Here is a 16,946-nt window from a genome sequence, read left to right as displayed (position 1 = left end):
CAACAGATGAAAATTTATTTTTGAGGCTGGTAGACACTTAGAATTTCAGGCTGCACTCTAGACCTCTGTGTTAACACATCCCCAGGTGATTTTTCAGCACATGAATATTTGAGAAGCACCACTTTAACAATCCTTTGAATGCATGCATAAGAACTCTTTGATGGTAAGCTATTGTTTTTTTTACTGCTAAACACTAACCTAGATGATTTTTAGATTTTGTTTAAAGATATAATTTAATCTTTTGATATTATGCTTAAATATAGAGATTTCTGTTTCAAAACAAGCTTTATATTTCTTTAAATTACTAGGAAGCCTATATATTGTAACCATATTTATATAGCAATTATTTATCATCAAGGTTAAGGTCTATATTGTTAAGATCAGAGCCTCTAATATATCCTATTTTTTGCATGTGTAGCTGTAAACAACATGTGAAAAATCAAGTAAAACCTCTGGGGAAATATTTAATAGTCTATGATAGAATTATCCTTAGTATTTTCTATTTCTTTTATAATATTTCAATTTATAGATTCATTTTACCTACATTTATAGAACCATGTATAGTTAAAAAAACATGTTGTTATAAAACTAGAATTATAAAACAAAACTGGTTCTAATGATGTCCATATAGTGAGAGTTCATGTATCTCCCAAGACCAGCCCTGATCCTACAGAAGTTGTCAGCATTGAGCATTGAATTTTAGATAGTTTGTCTTGGATTTTCTAATGTACTGCAATATTTTAAATAACAAATTATAAATTGATTTCTAGGAGTAATACCTTTTATATCCGAAGAAAATATAAATTACCTAAATTTAACTTTAAATTGTAAGAAAAGTAATGATCTCAAATTTATGAAAGGTTATATGCTGGTATTGGTGTTGAAACCAGAATTATTATTTTCTACTTTTATTACTGAGAATATTTTGTTCATGCTAAGTTATATAGTAATTTCAATATAACCCCCATTAAGCAATTTATTATTTGTAAAATATTTATGAGAATTATAGGCTTTTAGGAGGGACATTGATGAGCCATTAATTCTTAAACTATTACCATGTTGCTTTATCTCATCAGTTCTTTGTTTCTGTATTTCATGCTTTCCACACTAGGGTGACTTTATTCTTCATACCATATTCCTTTATGTATTACTTGCTATGTCTTGGGAATACTCTTTCCCTGGGTCTCTTCACATTAACTGTATTTTGTGATCTCTCCATTTCCATAGGGGACTACTCACTATGATTTGTAACTGAAATAGTGATAAGGATCTAGTTCCTTAGTTCCCCCAAACACACCCTTTAACCTTTCTTCTCACACTGTGATGGCTTGACCTATATTCACTAAAAGGATATGTTGAAATTCTAGTCTCAAGTGTCCTAGGAGACCTCATATGGAAAAAAAACTTATGCAGATTTTTCCTATTATATAAATAAATAAGCAAATTTTAGTTAGTCCCCGATTTAATATGATTAATAATATTATATACAGACTTTCATGTAGAGAGAGTGCTATGATTACACAAACGCTGAAATTGAAATCATGTTTCCACAAGCCCCAAAATAACAGTTTTTCTGCAAACCATTGGAAGCTATGAGGCAGCCATGAAGTAGGCATTACTCACAGTGCTTAGATGGGACTAACTAGTAACACTCTGATCAGTGGTACAGCATCTAGAATCATGAGACAAACCTGTCTTGAGTTTACAAGGTTCGCAGTACTTTCTAAAGCAAGCTCTGGAACACTAACACTCACCCATTCCACTTTTGTCCTAACTCTCTGTGACTGTGGTAAGATACCTGCATGAAAAACAAGAACAAAACCAAGAAACTTTAAAAGGACCAATGATTTATTTTGCACCGTAGGTTCAGAAAGTACCTATCATTGTCACATTTTCCTTTCATGTGGAAGCATTTGACAAAATGAGATTCCTTACTTTCTAGTTGCCAGGAATCAAAGAGAAAGAGTCCCAACATCCTAATGAAGGGTACCCCACTCAAAGTTATAATCTTCCATCCAGACCAGCCCCTCCCAATGGTGCCATAGACTTCTGACTAAATCTTCTGCAAGCAGCCTTTGGGAAACCTGTAAGCTTCAACCTATTGTTATCTGTATGTTACATTTTGGGGATTGATGCAGACCATGCTTCTCAATGTGAAGCATAAAGGATGATTGTCACCATGGTTTGCCTCCTGTATACTTTGTCCCCTACCTTATGTAGACTGAATACAAGCCTATCAGTCTTTTTCCATGGAACTTGTTCCAGTCCTCAGAAATTCTACATATTCTGCCTTCTGGCCCACTTTATTCCTTTGTATGCTTTGTTTATGATGCTAACTAATTCTTGACTGATGGATGCTTCTCATTCTTTTATCCTACAGAGCCAGGTCCTATTTATTTAGTTTTATTCAAGAGTTCCTTGGCACTGTTTTAAAAATGCGGCTTCATCCAGTTTTATTTATCCTTGCCTGTGCCTATTTTTATTCTGAGGTGTGGAAAGATGTATCCTCTCTCTCATCCTCCCCTCTGAACCAGTGTTGAATTTATAGACACTGAATACTGAACAAGTGTCAACGGTTATTATATCTTCAAGCACCCTCCCTTTAAATGGATTCATCACAAATAGACTTGAGGAAACAGGATAAAAAGATTGCAATCAATAATTTTGTTATTCAACAGGTCTCTATTCACTTATTTCCTTGAACATGTCCAAACAGTCTTATTTTAAATAAAATAATACAGATGAGTCAATCCTACATACAGGGATTTGGTCTTTCATAATGGACTTCACCTTGTTATAATGCAAAAACACATCTGTGGTACCACATAATACATGGTACTCGAGCAGTGAAAATGAGGAGAATATAAATTCTCATTGAAAAAGGTATTTCTTCTAAAATCAACAATAAAAGTTTATCCACTCCACAAATACTTGACAATTTTTATGTGTTCTCTATATACAATTTAGGAAGAAAAGTGTGATTCTTCATTAATAAAATCAATTTATAGATTTCAGTGTGAACGTGCTCGAATAGGCTGCTTAACAACATAAATATTTCAACACACATTGATTCTACTGTTGCCAAGAATATGTCAGTCATGCTGCAATGGGAACCATAGTGCAGAGGGATTCACCACTTGCACTGCACTATGAGTGCAGAGGGATTCACCACTTGCACTGTACTATGCTGAGCAAAAGCAGCGTGGCAACCTATAGGGAATGGATGCTAAAAGCGGCAGCATACTGAGCATGTACCAATGGTTATTATATCTTAAAACACCCTCCCTTCATATGGATTCAGCACAAGTAGACTTGAGGAAAGAAGGATAAAAAGAACACAATTAGATATGTGGGTCACAGTCTTAACTCACGGGTTCATCCTCTGGAAACTGAACTTGATCTAAGTAAGCTAGGAACCTATCAACTGCTTCAGTCTCTAGCTACTGCTGCAGTCCGACAGCATGCTCATTCTTGGAACCATTCTTGAAGGAGTTAGATGATTCCTCAAAGTTTCCTGCCTTGAGAAAAACATGCTGAAAAATAATTATTTGTGACATGATTATTTGAATGAAGGCAAGTTGCTATAGATTGACCAATAGTGGTAGATTACAAGATGGAACTCTGGTCACCTGAAAGAAGTAATAATCCTATCTGAACTTTTTCTATTGTGAACACTGTACAAATCACCTAAATAGTAACTGTGTTAGTTGTGAATGTTCTTAGCAAAATACCACTGCCATTTAATCTTTTGTGCATATCTTATGATCATAGAACACAGCCAGAATTTTCTAATACTTCTGGCAGATCTACAACCTTCCCCTTGTAAATTTCCCCTTCTATCCCTTTTATAAGTATTCCAAGCCTTACATTCTCCTTCCAAGAACCCACTACTCGCTATATATAGTCATACATTTTATTTTATAGTGAAAATAGATGTCAATATGTTCAGCCATCAGATACCAAATGGGCTAACCTACTTATCTTTCTCCCTTCATTGCTACTCTGAGGAACCAACCATCTTCTACCTTTTCCAGGCATTTTCAAAAATCTTGTCATTCAATACTTTTTTCCAGAATACCCAAATTTACACCTTTACTAGATTCACTCATTCCTTCCTTCTTTCAACCACCTAATCAAAATTCTCCGTGTCGTGTAATTGGAATGACAGATTGCATAGTACATGGCTGGAGCTCTGCCTTTCATAGCTTGCGGCACAGTAGGGAGTATCCATATAGAATACTGCCCAGACCATGGTGTTTGTGCTCATCTTTACATTGGTGGCACTCAGAGGAAGGACAGCAGGTAGCCAAGAAGAGACTTGATACCCTATGAGAATATACAGGGGGAGGTAATCCCCCTCAGGAACAGTCATAGGGGAGGGGAATAATGGGAAAATTGGGGGGGGGGGAGGAATGGGAGGTTACAAGGGATGGGATAAACATTGAGATGTAACAAGAATAAATTAATTTAAAAAATTTACAAACAAAAATAAAAACATAAATCCACAGAATAAAAAAAAAATAAAGATGAAGCAAAGGTGGACTATATAGCAGCTCTCCATTTTATTCACTGATATCTTATTGCTCCTCAGCTTATGGTAAAACTCACATATATATATATATATATATATATATATATATATGTGTGTGTGTGTGTGTGTGTGTGTGTGTGTATCTTTAAGTAAGAATAAAAGTATTTGTTTATGATCTTCCAGGAGAATTTGTACCCCAGCTGAGGTTTATATTTTCATAGGACAGCTGTTGGATTGCTTGGTTTTCCTCTTAATTCTCCTATATGTAATGGATTGCCATTCTACTTCTACACCATGCTTTCTTCCTCATTACAATTCAAAGAGCTTCAATCTACACATAGAAGGAAACTTTGTCCTATGGTGTCTAACCCCAAACAAAGGCATCTGAGATACATTGTTCGAAAGATGACATTTTTAAATTTTATTTTATTAATTTATTCTTGTTACATCTCAATGATTATCCCATCCCTTATATCCTCCCATTCCTCCCTCCCCCCATTTTCCCCTTCCTCCCCTCCCATTGTTTGAAAGATGACATTTTAAACACAGAATTGTTCTTTAAGGAGTTTAAGATTTTCCTTGCATAGACAATCCTTACACAGAATAAAATATTTTTGTTTCAATTTTGAAATTTGATAAATTTTATGGACAAAATATTCTGGGGTAGAGTGAATTATAACAATAAGTTAAGTTCATGTCTGTCTTCCTAGGATTTCTTTGAACATAAGGTAATTTTAGAAGTAATGAAGATAGACATGAAGGATCAAACTGGCTCCTAATCCAGTGGGTTTTTTTTTCCTTATTGGAGATAAAATTGGTTATTTGGACACAAAACATGCTGGCACACCTAGGAAAACGTAATGTGACAATGGGGCAGAGAATGGAGCGATACCAGGGAAATGGTGACCAGCGTAGCCCGCAGTCAGGATGAGCAAGTCTCATTCCCTCTCTAGATCTCTCTGAGCACAATGCCCTGCTGACCTCTGCTATAGATATTGAGCTTCCCAAAGTGTAAGGGAATAAAGTAATTATGCCATGGCAGCTCTACAGAACTCATACAGATTGTGGAAACCAGTTCAAAGCAGTCCACTCAACATTTGCACTAAGCAGAGCATCAAAAAACCCAACTTAAAGAGACATGAAAATTTAAAGCTACCCTCAGGATAGATTGCTAAATTTGGAGCGCGTGAACTTATAACCTGTTCAGTGTTTATAACTTGTCACATCGGCTTTAAGATAAAACTCAGCAAATTAACTTTTCTTTTTCTACTATCACCTAATATATGAGCACATCCAAGTTATGTAAAATAGCATGAGCAAGGAAAATAGCTGGTTTTATTCTACTTCAGTGAAGTTTATAAAAACCAATATAGGATATTGATTTTTTTTCTTTTTTTTTTTTTTTGTTTTTGAGATCCGGGTTTTCTGTTTTAGCCTTGGCTGTCCTGGGCTCACTTTGAGGACCAGGATGGCCTCGAACTCACAGTCATAGCCTGCCTCTGCCTCCTTAGTGCTGGGGTTAAAGGCATGTACCACCACTGCCCAGGAGGATATTGATTTTTATTTACTTGATTGGCAATCACATTTCAAATAAATCAGATTTTCAATTACATTTTTGTTCTAATCAATTGAAATACATTATTAAAAGCAAAGCAACTAAAGGGGTGATTTAATTGTATTCTTTGGCCTCTATCTTTTCTATATGCATAATACCATTTATATTGAATTGAGACACTACCCATATTTTATTCAAGTAACCAAATCCTTGTATTCTAACATTTTTTAACCTCATCTATATTTACAAATATTTGACTGTATGTAGATATATGTACTTGTGAAAATTTTAGTACTAGTGTTGTGGTTTCTTATATAATCAAAAACTTTCTCTAAAATGCATCCCTAAAATTTAATGTATAATGAGAGAAATGCTGTGTGTTTATTGCTGCATATGGCTGTATATATAATGATCACATTTGTCAAGGGATATGGCTTTCCCAAAGCTACTACATCGGAGAAGTCCCTTGCAAAATTAGCCTGAGGGGTTTGAACACTACAGTGACTTTCCTCTTAACTGTGCTAAGAAAACTATTAGTGCTTCCAAAGTATTTATGTTCTTTTTTCCTTTGGAACTTTTGAGTGATGCTTTTTCCTGTGAAGCCCAGTTGTCTCAATTTCACCAGGACCTCTTCCTCTGGGACACTGAGGTTACAGGTGTGCAGCAGCACACTCAAGTGTACTTTCTACAGATTCTATAAAGGCTGCAAATGACAACACTACAAAGCACAATAGAGATCACATTTGTGGAATGGATCATTCTCTTTTAAAATTATAAATACAAAGGAATCTTATAGGTTTTTTATAAAAGAAATATACTATTAAATGATTGCTAAATGATATTTAGTTTTAACTATCAAAATACTTCATATTACATAATGTAAGACTTTATAAGAAAACTAACCATGGCATGCATAACTTCTCTTTTCTAATTTCTAAGTATGTATTAAAAGAGGATTTCCTAAAATAGCTTTACTCTGTAAAGCCTGGTTAGTCCCACAATAGTTATGTCAAACTAGAGATTCTGAGAGCCTGGCTACCCTTCGGTCTACAAAACTGTGTGTCTTAGCTACCCCAAAGTGGTGTATTAGGCCTGGAAGATATCTGCAGAATTAGTGCTCTTTCCTCCACACTGGAGATCTAGGGGTGCTGTGTTCTGCCTTCACTGAAGGGCAGCAGCACCCCAGGTAGATGAGCTTGCCAGAGAGAATGAAAGCTAGGAGGTAAAAGCAGTGCTTTAGTGTTCCGTCTCCTTTTAGCTGGGCTGCAACCAAAAGGTGCTCTTCAATTTTGGCTTTAGTCTACCCACTCTAATTAACCCCGTGAACAAACTCTTTCACACGTGTGCCCAGTAACTTGCCTTTTAGTTAATTCTGGATCCAGCCATGTTGACAGCCAAGATCAACTGTCACCATGTGCAACTGTTTGAGGATTAGTTATTAAAACCCAATTCCTTAGTTGTCACATAGATTGATATCATTTTATGTGTCTCTAGATTGAAACACTATTGTTCCTTTCGTGTTTGTCTAAATAATTGGGAAACAGTAACATACATGGCAGCTTGACTTGTAATTGGATGGATTACAGTGAGATACCATTAATTCCCTTAATTATAGGGCCCATTAGCTGTGCCTCCTTGAAGTAAATGAATTAATTCTTCCAGATATAAAAGCATAAAATGAAGACATAAAAATCTGACTTCAAAGTAACATTGATTCTGAGATTATGACAGAATATATGTAGATTCATAGTTTATTACTGTAACTTGTGAGCAAAGCTATCGTTGTTATAACTGTTCTTTTACTTGTATTGTAATTTAAATAATTAAATAGACCTTAAATCTTGAATTAAAGTAATTTTGAAAAGTTCGTCTCTCATTATGGATGTTTTTAAACACACATATAACCTATTTAATACAAAAATTTGAATGAATAGATGTTTATCAGTCCTGTCTTTACCTCTTAAAGTTCTGAGGTTAGAGGCCTGTGCCACTATGCTCAGTTTATGCAGTGGTATGGATCAAACCCAGTGCTTGGTGGATACGCACTCTATCAACTAAACCACATCCCTGGCCCCTCAATTTCATTGTTTTTAAAAAATAAAACTTCTCACATGTTTACAAAACAAAACAAAAAAAAAAAAAAAAGAGAAATACTGTCTTGATTGGTATTGATGCTACTGATTTAGTTAAACTCCAGGAGGGACTAAAAAGAAGCTAACTTACTGACTAGCTAATAACTTCAACTATTAAATATTTACCCTAATGAAAAGAAGAATGCTGCTATTTTATGGAAAAAATTGAATGGAAGTTTACAAACAAAGTGAAAAAAGTGTCTTCAAAAGATCCCACTTTTTACCCCCATTCCTCTAACACGCTTTCCTTGCACAATGGATTTTATTCCTTCAAACTTTGATCCAAAATATACACCTAGTCCTTCAAGTTGTTTCTTGTCAATATTTGGTCATAGCGTAAAAAGAGAGAACTTAATAGTCCTCTCTGAGAAACAATATGTTAATATGCAAATATGTCTCTTCTGCCTGCCCAGACAAGTATAATTCCTGGGAGGTTACACATGCTACAGAGATTAGAGGATACGTTTCTTTTCAGCCAACCCAGTGTGACGTATGGAGCTTTTACTGATAATATATCAATATGGTTTTGATAATGACAGTGTATATATCTTTGTAGAGATGCTAAAAACAGGAGTAGGGGTATTTCTTCTCTCTCTCTCTCTCTCTCTCTCTCTCTCTCTCTCTCTCTCTCTCTCTCTCTCTTTCTCTCTGTGTGTGTGTGTGTGTGTGTGTGTATGTGTGTAGGAATTATGTGAGGAATCTGTATTGTTTGCTGATTATGTTGTGAATCTAAAACTTCCAGGAAAATAAAATATAGAGTAAGAAAAAAAAAAAGGAGAACTATACAGTAGCATCAAGGTAGATGCTGATAAGTGGGTATTCTTTCAGAAAAATAGCTATCTGAAATGATAGCATGATTCCCGTCCTCAGGAATATTTCCTGGAATACTGTACTTTCTGGAGCTTTTACATTGGTAGGTAAGAGTTGTTTGTGATGCCATGGTATCTGACTCTTACAGTATGAGCAATATACTCAGGTGAATAAGAACAATTACGAAAGAACATGTAGCAACCATCTGTAGACACATTTCTATTCACTGCATGAATATGAACAGAATGTTTACTAAAGACAAGGAGCCTAAATGAGTAGGTATAGTGCCATGAAAAAACATTCTGAATTATTTTTCTTTGCAGATCATGTATATTTGAGTAGTAGAATATTAAGAAAACCACCATCATAGCCCAAACTCTTATTCAGAAAATGCTTTTGCTTTAAGCTTATGTTCAGCTATATTACCAAATGAATAGACTAGACCTTTCCACACCTTACTATTAAAATCCCAGTAAAGGAAAAATATGCTTCTGTGCAAAAAAAAAAAAAAAAACCTTTGAATGTATTCCTAAAACAAATGGTGTGTGATAAAAAGGCTCATTTGCAGATCGTTGCTAATTGTGTCTCTTATATATGCCTTTGCTTCATTCCGTGTGAATTACAGTGGTAAAAATGATTATGTATTTCAATGGAGGAAAAAAATTACTGCCTGTGTGCTATAAAATTTAATGGTCTTTTCTTGAGTAATGTTTAACATTGGTTCCAATGGTTTAGGACAAGTTTCTTAGTGGAATTGCGAATAATTATGTATTCACTTGTGAACCAAAGTGAGAAGAGATTAGAGTTCTATTTCAGGCTATTATAAATAAAATATAATGAGTAGGAAGCAACTAAAGTCCTGATTACTCCTCTGAAATATTATCAGAGTGTTCCTAAAACGTGATTTCCCACTCCCCTCTTAAATGGCTCTGAAAACTTTGAGAAACTCCTTATTCCTTTTTTATTAAGTGGCTAGAAAATGGATCTTAGTTAATGCATTTCCTTATTGCCAGATATAGCAATCATCTTATGAATGTGTTTCCTAAAATAGTACCTGGCCATGTTTCAGTAAGTTGTACTGTGAGTCAGTGCACCTTTGGCTCAGGTGTTCCCAATGCAAAAACTCACCACTGTTCCATTCTACACATAGCACGCTAACCAAAACAGAGGAGATGGCATGCAGCCTGTTCTGCCCTATTTCCAGAGGGGGTGCCTTAACCATATCCTACTAATATTATTAATTTTGTGATGACCACTTCTGTAATATCTTACTTTCATCCTTCATGACCTTCTCAGCACTTGGCCAAATAACTATCTAGCACAGCAATGCTTGCCTCAAGCATTTTCCTCTGGAACACACAGTAAGACACCATGACCGCTTCTCTGTAGGAGTTAAAAGTAGTGGCTGCAGGAGAAGCTTCATGGCATACAGGCCTTTGATGGCTTTTTAAATCTAAAAAACAAATAAACAAAACAAAACAAAAACCCACAACAACTAAACAGAAAAGAGCAAGTGCTTCCTGGGAGTTCTCTTTCTTATTCCCAGGTCACCTGATTACAGGGACGTGTAGGGCCTGAGTGCATAACTGACCTCCGGGTTCTCTGTGCATTTATTCTTGTTATCCATTGGCTCTCCTAGACTGAACCCTGTACTATAGCTTCCAGCCACTCCCACGCTGCTGGACCTTCCATCTTTCTTCATTTCTTCTTTCCTTTTAAATGTTTTTTTTTTTTTTTTCTGAGACAGGGTTTGTTTGTGTAGCCCTGCTTATCCTGGACTTGCTTTGTAGAGCAGGCTGACCTCAAACTCACAGAGATCAGCCTCCATGAATACTGGGATTACAGCCTTGCACCACTGAGCCAGGCTCTTCCTCCATTTCTTCTAAGAAAGCATCTGGTTTGCACTTGTTCAAAATCCACAAGATGGTGCTGGGACAATGAGATTGGGTAGTGTTTTCTTCAGTTTTGGGATAGTATAAGGCAAGAGAAACTAAAATATATTCTCTGGAATCATGTCATAGAAGTCTTACAAAATGTTTAAGTAATCCATAGAATGCAGATTATATGTATGTATGTATATATATATATATATATGTGTGTGTGTGTGTGTGTGTGTGTGTGTGTGTGTGTGTGTGTGTGTATTGTGTATATACAAAATACAAATACCTTGTAGAATACTGCTAAGTATATTAATAGTACCAAAAGAACCCTGAGACAGGTGAACTTCTTAAGGGATGGCCTTTTCTGAAGTACTCAGCCAGGCATTAAAGAAGAGGCACACCACAGGAGCTCATGAATGTAGAGTGAAAACCCATGAAGATCCATCAGCAAAAGGCTGAGCTGGCAGAACATGTGCATTATGGGTAAGAACATGGGGTTAAGTTTTTCTTCTGCATATCCCTCATTCTAGCTGATTTGTTAAGATAGGGCCTTCACTCAACATGTTTTACTCTCTTGCAATAGTTCAATTAGAAAATAAATATAGTATTTTTTCCAATTAAGTAGTTTAAAACTAGTAACAATAAAAGAAAATATGAGCTAACATTTTTGTATCTATGCACACAATATAGTTCATATATATTAAAATAATAGATAACAGTAACTTTCTCCTCCTGGTCCTCCTCTTCCACTTCCTTCTTCAGATCTACATGGAATCTAGTCTTCAACATCTATCTTCATGTCATGAGTGAGCCTAAGTTGTTTAAAAAGTACTTCTTGAAAATTCTATTTCTACCAAGGTAATATATGTATTTTTTCAATTTTAATATTAACCCATAAAATTAAATGTACCAGGCATACAACTGTCATTCATGTCAAAGCACTTTCTTGAGGAATTTCTGTTAAATTATGAATTTGAAGTAGACACATTCAGTCCACTTGAAACAGGCATGATAGAGAGTGGCTGAAAACCTGGCATTCTTGCCTTGGTTTATTGACATACCTTCTTCTAACAATGTGCTCGGTATCCTTTTTTGCTCACATGAGCATCAAACACACACACACACACACACACACACACACACACACACACACACACACACATACATACCACTTTCTTAACAATGCACCCACCAACCTTTAGAAGCCTATTATTCTCACAAATACCATGTGAACCGAATAGCTTCTTTAAACAATAGGAGTAACTCACTCTAGCAACCCATGCTAATACCGCATTTCTGTCCAGAAGTCTCCCAGAAGCCATCTTGAAGTCAAGGGATGTGGGCTAACTTGATCTTGGTTGCATGGTCAATAAGCACAATTCTGAGTGAACATTCAGTGAGAATTCTCCTATTCATCCTGCTAAAGCACACTGAGTCGAAGTTTATATAGTCCAAGACAGTCAATCAAAATCAAGAATGAACTACATTGTCACGCTTAGCATCCACTCTCCCTTCTCTAATATCTTGTAAAATGTCTCCTTGCCAAAGAGACAAGCCTTGGATGCTCTCTCGCTTTGTTCACTCTCACTCTCGCTATCATTGATCTTTAGTATTACTTTGTTCTCAAACATTTTACTTGCTACTTTAAATTCTGCATGCATTTTTTTTCCAAATCTTTGAATAAGACAAAAAATAAAGAAACACAAATCTGGACACTGATTACCAGACTGCCAGTAATGCATTACCAAACCATTTCACAACTTAATGGTTGACCATTTTTTCTAACACATAATTTTTATGCTGAAAATATTCATATAGACACACAGACACCAATTTGTAGATGTCCTTCAGGGTATGAAATCCCCAAACCCTTAGCACATACATACATACTCTGATCTTTGCTTTAGGGTACAAGTGCAGTTGTTTCATTGGCTGGTTGCAGAACTGCCATTTAAAGTTCTGAACCTGTAGAAACAGGTACTTCATTGCCACACATGATTGGGATCATCTTCTGATTAACGCTAGGCACAGTGAAAGATATTAGGGAAAAATCTTCATAAAATGCAATATTGACTTTATATTAAAAAGACCAATGTATATTTATTTATCAAAAATGTATTCAATAGGAATGCCTTTTGTTTACTTTTCCCATTTGTCGGAAAACAATCAAATTTAGTCTTAACATTCACGTTTAATCTTGCATCATTTTTATTACACACTTCTCTTTATTTCAAAAGGCTTAGAATTTAATATTACAATATAATTTATTTCCAATCTATTCAATTCTAAATTGTTCTCTTCAGGCATCATTCAGAGTAACAGGTCCAAATATTTGCTTTGTTCTGCAGAATGACGGCTGCACAACCATACTTCAAGAATCCGCTCTTGATATTGGTTGTCTTATCAGCATGGATGAATTGTAATTCTGAGAGATTCCCTCCCTCAATCAAAGTGTGGAATTAGGATGGCTTCAAAGCTTTGGGTGCCCATCAATGGAAAGAGAATTTCCTAAAATTTCATTGTGGGCATGTTATGGATTTAATTCCATGAGTGCTGTGTGCTATAAATTCCGTGTGAGCGATAAAGAAGACTTAATTGAAATGGGTTTCTTCCCCCTTGGGGACCTTCCCTTCTCTGAAAAAGAAATAAAGGAGAGCAGAGAAGGGGAAGGGGTCATGAGGGTGGGACTGAGAAGAGGGAAGGAGGGTTCTTAAAGTGATTAAATAAAAAAATGAAAAAGAAAAACAGACTTTCTTATGATAGTTTATATTGTAATGAAGTTCTTTAATCCCAGTCAGAATTTTTTTCCTGTGAATGTTCAGGAAAGGCTAAGGTAGACTTCTATTTCCCACAGAGCGGCTTCCAAGAGCAACTTTCTCAACAGCTGTGAAGCAGCAAGTGAGATATTGACTGGGGTTCTTGTCATTTAATTTGCAGTGATTTCAGTATTTTTCAGGCAGGCAAGGTACTTCAATTGTATCCTTCCCTATAAAATGAGTTTGCAGGACTACAATTTACAAGTTACCTGAAACATAGAAAAGTTAGTGGAAGATTTGAAAGTAATTAATAAATATATACTGTATCATGTTTGAGTTGTTATTTAGCATTTTCTTCTCTATTACATGCCACCTAAATATTTATTAAAGTTTGACATAGGATAGCTCACGAGTTACCATTCTTTTTTGATGCATGGCTATTGAATGGATTATATAACTGGCTTAATATGTTTATGCCCAGACATCAGAATGTAATTTTGTTTTCTTCATAGACCAGGATTTGTTGTTTCTTTTTTAAAATCTTGGCAACTACAGCTTTGGTATGTTTTTTCTTACTGGCACAAAGGAGCTTTAATTTCCCCAAATGGGATCATGAACTTCCATTCCTTAGGGAATTTCTCCCTGTCTTCCAGAGTTGGGCCATTTTATTTTGCATTGGCTGTTGTGGCACTCAAAACAAGTTTTGTATCTCCAAGTGTATTTGTGTATTATCATTTAGGGATCTTGTGATTCTTTCACTCCTAAACTCCACAGATACCCACCGTCTTTGTAGTTCATTTAGAAACTAGCAAAGTAAATTGCCTAGACATCTTACATGTGAGTTTTCTACAATGAAATGGTTTTTTATGTTTCCTTTTAAATAAAATAGGTTTTAAAACTAATATCATTGACCATTTGTGAAGAACAATAGCACACCATCCATGACATCGGCCCTACCGCATACATAGCCATAATAATATGCTTCTGTTCTGTTGAATTTGTCAGAAAAGCTGAGCTGAAAGGAGTAGCCCTATTGCACTAACAGAAAACAGCATCCTGGGAGAGAATCAGAAGCACATAAAAAACAGAGTAAATAGACACCAGCATGTTGCTGTCTGGGGAGTCAAGCCTTGAGAGTATAAAGTGGGTTCTTCAAGTGAGATGTCTTATTGCTACTTAGCAACTTACAAATTAGCAGTGTAAGATTGCTGGGCATCCCAAGGGTTCTGCTCAAACTATGGCACCAACCATGGACAATACATACAGTAAGCAACAAACTCCTACCCAGATCCAGCCAGTGGACAGGACATTCTTCATAGTTAAGTGGATAGTGAGGACTGACTTTCACATGAACATTGGTGCCCCATATTTGATCACGTCCCCCTGATGGGGAGACCTGGTGGTACTCAGAGGAAGGATAGCAGGCTACCAAGAAGAGACTTGATGCCCTAGGATCATATACAGGGGGAGGAAGTCCCGCTCAGTCACAGTCATAGAGGAGGGGAATAGGGTGAAAGCAGGAAGGGAGATAAGTAGGAGGATACAAGGGATGGGATAGCAGTTGAGAGGTAATATGAATATTATCAATAAAAAATAGAAAAAAAAATGGATTGCTCCGCATCTGCTACATATATGCAGGGGGCCAAGTACCAGTCTGTATATATTCTTTGGTTGGTGGTCCAGTATCTGTGATGTCCCTATGGGCCCAGACCAGTGCACTCTGGGGATCTTCCTGCAGTATCCTTCACCCCTTATGTTACCTCAATCATTTCCACGGGCCTCCCTGACCTCTGTCTAATGTTTGGCCCCTGCACTTGTATATCAGATGAGCAGCTTTGTCTTCATGCAGACAACAGGAGCAGGGGCCCACTCTGACTCTAATGCACCCATTTGGATCCCATTTTCCTAACCAGGCTGTCTTGATTGGCCTCAGTGGGAGAGGATGTGCCATGTTCTGCAGCGACTGTATGTTCCAGTGTAGGTTGGTATACATGGGGAACCACCCCTTATCTGAGGAGAGGGAGAATGGGAAATCAAGGTATGAGGGAGATATTGAGAGAAGAGGAGGGGGCTGTAGTCAGGATGTAAAGTGAATAAATAAATAAGTTTTAAAAAAGATTTTAGTAGGCATAACAAGGAAAAAGTTTTGGACACAGAACTTTATTGTTTACTGGATCTTGAATACTTGCCCAGCTGAACAACCAGAACACTATCTTTAGTCAGTGTATCTGTGGGAATTTCCTAAAGAAAAGCATAAAGATATTGTTTTACATTTTTACAATTCCGAGGTCAAAGTTTTCTGTTACAAACAATTAAGGCCCACGACACAGGCGCCTTAATGCAGTAGTGCCATTAGCTAGCCATTATTTGATCAGTTGTTATAGTACTTCAGAGAATCCTAATGTTCTGCTGTGCAGAATCATTTTAGTATATCTTCTTTGAAAAGGTCTGACAAGGAAATGCTAGCTTTAAAATATATAGGACTAAGAACTGTAGAATAAAGGAGAGAAACCATTTGCTAAATGTGCTTTCAATTTAGGCCATTGTTTCCCAAAGGATATTTAAGGATTATTGCTTCTAAGGATGTTTGAAGTAGTGTCCTAGAAGCTTTCTAATATGTTCAAATATGTTAGAAAATCTGAGAGTTAAGTGATGTGAACCTAGCCTCTCTGGTCCTTTGAGGTATTTTTGAGCCTGTATTATTTGGATGTACCTTGTGAGTTCACACAGTGGGATAAAATAAAGAAAATTTAGTAAAAATGTAAGACTGATACTTTCATGTAACCAATATTCAATATGTATTCAAATTCTCCTGAGGCTGACAAGGAGTTAATCCTGCTTTATGAAACAATGTTATAAATTGAATGAATTAAATAATATGAAATGGTATTTTTATGTTGTTTTGAGCTTCAAAACTAGAAAATTATTAGTAATAAGGAACATTTGTAATTACATGGCAACTTTAATGCAGGTTTGAAAAGCTTACTTGATGGCTCTGGATAGAACAGATGGAATTTTGTTTTCTACATCTTTTGGTAATGATATTTTACCTACATAAAATTGATGACTGTGTCAGGGGTTTTTGTAGATGCTGCTCTCTCTTTGTCTGTCTATCTGTCTGTCTGTCTGTCTGTCTGTCTGTCTGTATATATAAAACCTTGAACTCTTCCAGAGTATTGACTTTATATACCAGCACCAGCATATCTGGTATGGTTTTTTTTTTCATATCAGAGAAAAATAAATATTGACTGTGAAAGAACCACTAAAATATATCTTTTGATG

The sequence above is a fragment of the Acomys russatus genome, chromosome 8 (genome assembly GCF_903995435.1).
Source record: "Acomys russatus chromosome 8, mAcoRus1.1, whole genome shotgun sequence".
Taxonomy (NCBI): domain Eukaryota; kingdom Metazoa; phylum Chordata; class Mammalia; order Rodentia; family Muridae; genus Acomys; species Acomys russatus.
This window is presented reverse-complemented; position numbering follows the sequence as displayed.